This window comes from Jaculus jaculus, chromosome 9 (assembly GCF_020740685.1).
Source record: "Jaculus jaculus isolate mJacJac1 chromosome 9, mJacJac1.mat.Y.cur, whole genome shotgun sequence".
Classification (NCBI taxonomy): Eukaryota; Metazoa; Chordata; class Mammalia; order Rodentia; family Dipodidae; genus Jaculus; species Jaculus jaculus.
Window position 1 is genome coordinate 89,618,812 of NC_059110.1, and position 8,282 is coordinate 89,627,093.

The window sequence follows — 8,282 nt, forward strand, 5'->3', positions numbered from 1 at the left end:
GTTTGAACTAAACCATCCTTTGGGACTTGTTCTTCTGGCTTTATTTCCCTTCCCTCTTCCCGTTTCCTCTATTTCGAGAATTCTGAGAGCTGTACTGTTCATTGTTTCTACCCATCATTATTAAGGGGGAGATATGGAAACATTCCCATGGTAACAGTTTCATCTCAAAATATCTGAATGCTCTCAGCTGCCCTCCTACTCCAGGGAAAAGATGAACTGCTTTTTTTTTTTTTTAAATCTATGTCCTCAAAGTACAGCTGACAGGTCCTCTCCACACAGCAGTGAGTCCTGCCCAAACCAGGAACACAGAAAGGTCCAGATAACCAGCCTGGTTTCTTAGCTGACTGGAACAAAATGAAAGTATTTCAGAAACTTAATATTGCACAGTCTGATATGGACCCAGGGAAACTGCTGGTAAAAATGCCCATTCTCCAGGGAAATCAAGTGAGAACACATAAGACAGGCCAGCATAGATGGTTCTAAGACTCCCATGTCACAGTTTTACTACATAGCAACAAGTCTGAACAGATTCAGGCATGTACACTCACCACCATCAGAGGAGATGGAGAGAAAAAAAAATGGGGCAAAAAAGCATTGTACTTCATATTCATGGCATGCTTTATGCTTGGCAAAGGTGCTTTCATAGTGAAATTGGGTGATGCAGGAGATAGAATACACACACACACACACATACACACACACACACACACATATAGTTTGGTTCTTTGAGGTAGGGTCTCACTCTAGCCCAGTCTGACCTGGAATTCACTATGTAGTCTCAGGGTAGCCTCGAACTCTCAGTGATCCTCCTACCTCTGCCTCCCCAGTGCTGGGATTAAAGGCATGTACCACCACACCTGTCTTAGACCACATATTTTAAACATGTATTAGTTATCTATTGCTAGTTTGTTGTCTATTACAAATTATCCCCAAACGTGACAGCTTAAAATAACTAAGGTTTCTCTCACAGTTTCTGTGGATAAGGATTTGGGACTTGTTTTATGTACAGGATGTGCTAGGGATTAGGACTTGGCACATGCTGGGCAGCTCACTGGCCACTGGACTGCACCTCCAATCCTGGGAGCAGTTTAGCTGCAGTGGATCTGGCTCAGGCTCTCGAATTGGTTTACAAAACATTTGACCAGGGTTCGGTCATCTGAAGACTTCGCTGGGGCTGGACGATCCCTTTCCAAGAAGGCTCCTTCATATGGCTGTTGGAAGCAGACCCCAGTGGCATGCTTTGCAAATACTTCCTCCCATGTGTGAATTGTCTTCCTTTTCCTAGTTGTGGCACTTGAAACACATAAGGGGCTTATTGCAGGCAGCTCCTCATTGCTGGAACAAACATCCAACCAGGCACAGCTAATGGGAGGAATGGGGTTTATTTCAGGCTTACAGGGGCCAAGGGAAACCATCAATGGTGGAAAAAGCTGGCTCCCTTTCATGGATCCAAGCAGAGAGACACCACCAAACTGCATGTACTGCCAGAGCTCACACAGGCTCCTTCTATCTTGATTCCTTCCCTTATTTTTCTATATAGTTTTATTCACCATCATATACTATAGTCTTTTTTTTTTTTTTTTTTTTGAGGTAGGGTCTCACTTGGAATTCACTCTGTTCCAGGCTGACCTTGAACTCATAGTGATTTTCCTACCTCTTGCCTACCAGGTGCTGGGATTAAAGGCATGTGTCACCATGCCATTCCCCCCACCACCACCACCTTTTCTAAATATTTTATTTACTTGCAAGCAGAGGGAGAGAGACAGAGAAAGAGAGAGCACGGTCACAGGCACACCAGGGCTCCAGCTGCCACAAATGAACTCCAGATGCATGCCACCATGTTGTGGGTCCTGGGGAATCAAACCTGGCTCATCAGGCTTTGCAGGTAAGCAACTTAACCACTGAGCCATCTTTCCAGCCACTCCCCAACTCCCACCTTTTTGAGACAAGATTGTGTTTCATAGCCCAAAGAAATCCATCTGCCTCAACTTCCCTAGTGCTGAGGCTACAGGTGTGATCACCACAACACCATCCTTTTTTTTTTTTCTTTAATTTATTTGAGAGCGACAGACACAGAGAGAAAGACAGGTAGAGGGAAAGACAGAATGGGCGCGCCAGGGCCTCCAGCCTCTGCAAACGAACTCCAGATGCGTGCGCCCCCTTGTGCATCTGGCTAACGTGGGACCTGGGGAACCGAGCCTCGAACTGGGGTCCTTAGGCTTCACAGGCAAGCGCTTAACCGCTACGCCATCTCTCCAGCCCCCCCCCTTTTTTTTTTTCGAGGTAGGGTTTCACTCTAGTCCAGGCTGACTTGGAATTCACTGTGTAGTTTCAGGCTGGCCTTGAACTCACAGTGATCCACCTACCTCTGCCTCCCAAGTGCTGGGATTAAAGGCATGCACCGTTATGTCTGGCTCACCAAACTCACTTTTTTAAAATATTTTATTTTTTCTTTATTTATTTAAGAGAGGGAAGGAGGTGGGGAGAGAGAGAGAGAATGGACACTCCAGGACTTCCAGACACTGCAAACGAACTCCAGACTCATGCGCCACCTTGTGCATCTGGCTTTCGTGGGTCCTGGGGAATTGAAGCAAGGTCCCTTGTCTTTGCAGGCTAGTGCCTTAACTGCTAAGCCATCTCTCCAGCCCCCACACTCCTTTTTATACATTGATTTGTATGATCAATTTTGTTAGCTGTCCATCTCTTAGCACTGTAAGCTCCACAAGGCCATGAGTTTTGTCTGTTTTGCCCTCTGCCTTACTCCCAGCTCCTTGAATGGTACCCAGCACATAGTAGACGCTCACATATTTGTTGAGTGAGAGATTCTTAGTATAAGGAGTTTTGCAAGTGTGCAGTAAAAAATGAAAAGAACAGCTAGGCACGGCAATGCAGGCTTGTAATCCCAGCGCTCAGGAGGCAGCAGCAGAAGGACCAACCTGGTCTATGCAGTGCATTCCAGGCTGGGCCGAGTCTCCAAGTGTGAGACCCTGTCTCAAGCAAACACAAGGCAGGTAGGAGCGGATTAGCATGTTGCCAAAGTTCTTCTCACATATTGTTTAATTCTTATAACCAAGAAACATAAACCATCATTCCTATCATGAATATAATGGTACTGAAGATTGGGGACATGGCTCAGCCATTAAAGGCGCTTGCTTGCAAAGCCTGAAGGCTCTGGTTTGATTTCCCAGGACCCGCATAAAGCCAGGTGCACAAATTGGTGTATGCATCTGGAGTTTGATTGCAGTGGCAGGAAGACGTGGCACACCCATTCATTGTCTCTCTCTCTCAAATAAATATATTTTAAAACATAGATGGGTATGGCGACACATTCCTTTAATCCCAGCATTCAGGAGGCAGAGGTAGGAGGATTGCTGTGAGTTCGAGGCCAGCCTGAAAGACCCACCTCAAAAACTACATATATAAAACCAAAAAAGTTTGAGTAATTTGAGTAGCCAGCCATAGGCCCAGCCTAACAGCAGGACAGGGGATAGGTAAAAAGGCTCCTTTCAGAGTTGATCTTGCATATGACTGTTTCCCAAGGGAGGGAGCAGAGTTTCTGCTTTCAACCTGGTATAAGCATTTCCACATATCTGACTTACACCATCCTGAGAAAAGCCCAGAATGTCACAGTGAGCACACCACCTGCAGATGCCCAGGAGAGCCCAAGGCTTATTTTTAGACAGGATAGGAAAAATGCCGGATATCTTCCAGGAGAGCTGGCAGCTGGCGGGCTGCTGATACAGCTGTGTTTATGTAAGCTGGTGGCAGAAGGAAGGACGAGGCTACAGGGAGGCCGAGGCTGAGCTGAGCTCACCTCTGCGCTTGCTGAGGCTGTGTGTGCCACAACGTAGTGTTGGCTCAGGAGACCCTGCTGGGGGAGAGGGTTGTGTGTGTGCTTTGGGAATTGCAGAGGACACGGGAGCCACCAGCTCCTCCACGTCTGAGCATTTGCTAAAACTGTCCCTTGAAAGTTCTGTCTGAGAGTCAGTCCCTGCTTCTTCTCACTCTGGTTATCCGGAGGTAAACCAAGAACGGAGACTCTTTCAAATGGTGCAGTTATAAAACAGAGGAGTCCATCTGCCTTTGACCGTATCTCCCACGTATGCAGATGAAAGACATCTGCAAACCCTTGTCCAGCAGAAAGTCCTGCAGAAGGCATCAGATACACACCTGTTTCACTGTAAAAGCAGCAGAGAGTTTTCAGAGGAGACACCTATGTGCTCTTTTGCTAAAAAGATAGAATTTGGGGGCTGGAGAGATGGCTTAGTGGTTAAGCGCTTGCCTGTGAAGCCCAAGGACCCCGGTTCGAGGCTCGATTCTCCAGGACCCATGTAAGCCAGATGCACAAGGTGGCCATGCATCTGGAGTTCATTTGCAGTGGCTAGAGGCCCTGGTGCACACATTCTCTATCTGCCTCTTTCTCTCTCTGTCTGTCGCTCTCAAATAAATAAATAAAAATAAACAAAAAAATTTTATTTATAAAAAAGGTAGAACTTTTTTTAAAGCTTAACTTTTTAAAATACCAAATGTAATTATTTGAGAGAGAAAGTGTGTGTATGTGTGTGTCAGTGCCCCCTACCTCTGAAAACAAACTCCAGACCTGTGTGCCACCTTGTTCATCTAGCTTTATGTGGGTCCTAGGGAATTGAACCCTGGTCATTAGGCTTTGTGGGCAAATGCCTTAACTGCTGAACCATCTCTCTAGTGCTAGAACTTCTTGTAGTGGGGAATTTTTTTTTTAATTTAGTTATGAAAATGTCCAAAATTTTAAAAGCAAAAACAGAGCCCAGTGTGGTGGCACACGCCTTTAATCCCAGCACTCAGGAGACAGAGGTAGAAGGACTGCCATGAGTTCAAGACCACCCTGAGAATAAATAGTGAATCCCAGGTCAGCCTGAGCTAGAGTGAGACCCTGCTTCAAAAAAAAAAAAAAAAAGAAAGAAAGAAAGAAAAAGAAAAAAGAAAAAACAAAGCTTAGGGGTTGGGAAGATGGCTCAGTAGTTAAAGACCTTGCTTGTAAAGCCTGCCAACTCAGGTTCAATTCCCAAGCCACCAACATAAGCCACATGCAGAAAGTGCGCAAATCGCTGGGCCTGGTGGCGCAAGCCTCTGATACCAGCACTGGGGAGGCAGAGGTAGGAGGAACACTGTGAGTTCGAGGCCACCTTGAGACTACATAGTGAATTCCAGGTCAGCCTGGACTAGAGCAAGACCCTACCTCAAAAAAATAACAATAGTTCTTCTACCCTGTGATCTGCTCCTCCAAAAAAAAAAATAAAAATAAATAAATAACAATAGCTTCTTCCTCAGGGAAAACACCAAATGGCGGATTGAGACGGCCTGGAGGACCGGGCCTGGGAGGCCGCGGCAGCTTCCACGGAGGTTGCCTTGTGGGCTTGGCCTTGGTCGGTCCGAGGTCCTTGGGGCTCGAGCGGAGGCAAAGCGCGGAGACAAAGAATGGATCCCAGGCACCACACTGGGACTCCTGGTCAAGGACATGAAGATCAAGTCCCTGGAGGAGATCTATCTGTTCTCCCTGCCCATCAAGCAGTCTGAGATTATTGACTTCTTGGGCACGCGTCCCTTAAGGATGAGGTTCTGAATTCAGATGATGCCAGTGCAAAAGCAGACTCGCGCTGGCCAGCGGACCAGGTTCAAGGCTTTTGTCGCCACTGGGGACTACAACGGTCACGTCGGCCTGCGTGTCAAGTGCTCTAAGGAGGCAGCCACTGCCATCCGAGGGGCCATCATCTTGGCCAAGCTCTCCATTGTGCCTGTCCGGAGAAGGCCACTGGGGGAACAAGATCAGCAAGCCCCACACAGTCCCCTGTAAGGTGACAGGCCACTGTGGCTCTGTGCTGGTGCGCCTTATCCCTGCACCCAGGGGCACTGGCATTGTCTCTTCCCCCCGCCCCCTGTGCCCAAGAAAGTGCTGCTGATGGCTGGTATTGATGACTGCTACACTTCAGCCAGGGGCGGCACTGCCACCCTGGGCAACTTTGCTAAGGCCACTTTTGACGCCATCTCTAAGACCTACAGCTACCTGACCCCCGACCTCTGGAAAGAGACTGTGTTCACCAAGTCTCCTTACCAGGAGTTCACTGACCATCTTGTGAAAACCCACACCAGAGTCTCAGTGCAGAGGACCCAGGCTCCAGCTGTGGCTACCACACAGGGATTTTATACAGAAAAATAAATAAAAGTGGGTTAAGCCTGTTAAAAAAATAGCAATATCCAGCTATAGCACTCCTAGGCATATATCCAAAGGACTCATCTCATTTCCTTAGAAGTACGTGCTCAACCATGTTTATTGCTGCTCAATTTATAATAGCTGGGAAATGGAACCAGCCTAGATGTCCCTCAACTGATGAGTGGATAATGAAGATGTGGCACATTTGTACAATGGAGTTCTACTCAGCGGTAAAGAAAAATGAACTTATGAAATTTGCAGAAAAATGGATGGACCTGGAAAGGATTATACTAAGTGAGGTAACCCAGGCCCAGAAAGCCAAGCGCCACATGTTCTCTCTCATATGTGGATCCTAGCTACAGATGATTGGGCTTCTGCGTGAGAAGGAAAATACTTGGTAGCAGAGGCCAGTAAGTTAAAAAGGAGACATAAAGGGAAGAGAAAGGAAGGGAGGAGGATACTTAATAGGTTGACATTGTATATATGTTAGTACAATGATTGTAATGGGGAGGTAATATGATGGAGAATGGAATTTCAAAGGGGGTGGGGAGGGAGGGAATTACCATGGGATTTTTTTTATAATCATGGAAAATGTTAATAAAAATTTAAAAAAAGAAAATTATTTACTCAGTAGCAAAATTTTATATTAAGCATGCAAAGAAATCTAGATTTTTGAGAAAGAACTGCAAAACTTTAGTAATATGATCTTTATCGTGAGTGTTTTGGAATTTTCTCTACAATTGATGTATAAATGCTTTATACAACTCTTCTAGTTTTATTGTCTTTAAAATTTTTATCTTCTCAGTTCTCCCTCTAAGCTTCATTGGAAGATGTGTAAGTTTCCATTTTGCTCTCTAGTCTCATGTAAACAGTGGTGCACTGTATAAATGCATCTTCTAAGCTTAGGTGACAAAAATATGTTAAATTAATGTATTTATCAACATATAGCTTTGAATCTGGTAAATTGGTGAAATTTGTTGGATTTGTAAAAATAAAATTCATCAGAGTCTAAAAAAAAAAATAGCAATAAACTGTTAAGATCAAGTACATACGGGCTGGAGAGATGGCTCAGTAGTTAAGGCACATGCCTGTAAAGCCTAATGACCCAGGTTCAGTTTCTTAGTACCCATGTAAAGCTGGATGCATGTGTCTGGATTCATTTCCAGTGCCAGGAGCCTCTGGTGTGCTCATTCTCTCTACCTACCTCTTTCCCTCTCTCTCTCTCTCAAATAAACAAATGAATAAAAGCAAAAATTAAAAAAAAAAACAGCAAGTACATAGTATTCAGATTCTCCCAACTGTCTAGGAAAGTTGTTTATTTTCTAACTTGGTTTATTTAAATCAAAATCCCAGCCCCCTCCCAAAAAAGAATTTTCCCCCTACCCCTTTCCGTTGCAATTTATTGCTAAGGAAACCAGGTCATTTACCTATAGTGTCTTTCATGGGCTAGATTTTTATGATAGTATCCCTGTGATGTCATTCAAGATATTCCTCTAAATTTACTTATTCTTTCTGTTTGTGTATTTTGTGGCAGGGTCTCACTCTAACCCAGGCTGACTTGGAATTCCTACTGTAGCCCAGGCGGGCCTCGAACTCACAGCAATCCTCCTACCTCAGGCTTCTGAGTTCTAGGATTAAAGGCATGAGCCATCACATCTGGCTAAATTTACATATCATTTTTTGTATGTTTTGTCTTGTTTTTTCAAGGTAGGGTCTCTCTGTAGCCCAGGCTGACCTGGCATTCTCTATGTAGTCTCACGGTGGCCTCAAAGTCATGGCTATTCTCCTACCTTTGCCTCCCCAGTACTGGGATTAAAGACATGTGCCACCATGCCTGGTTTATTCTTTTTAAAAATATTTTATTTATTTACTTATTTATTTGCAAGCAGAAACAGAGAGATGAGAGAGAGAGAGAGGGAGAATGGGCACTCCAGGGCCTCTAGCCACTGCAAAAGAACTGCAGATGCATGCTCCATTTTGTGAATCTGGCTTTATTTACATGGGTATCAAACCCAGGTCCTTAGGCTTTGCAGGCAAGCGTCTTCACTGCTGAGCCATCTCTCCAGCCCCTAAGTTTGCATATTCTTAACTA

The 8,282-nt window shown here is 45.1% G+C and overlaps 1 pseudogene; it reads left to right on the forward strand.

Annotated features, from left to right (window-relative positions):
- The first annotated feature begins 354 nt into the window (after positions 1–354).
- LOC123463539 lies at positions 355–6,196 on the forward strand (annotated as a pseudogene).
- Positions 6,197–8,282: the final 2,086 nt, after the last annotated feature.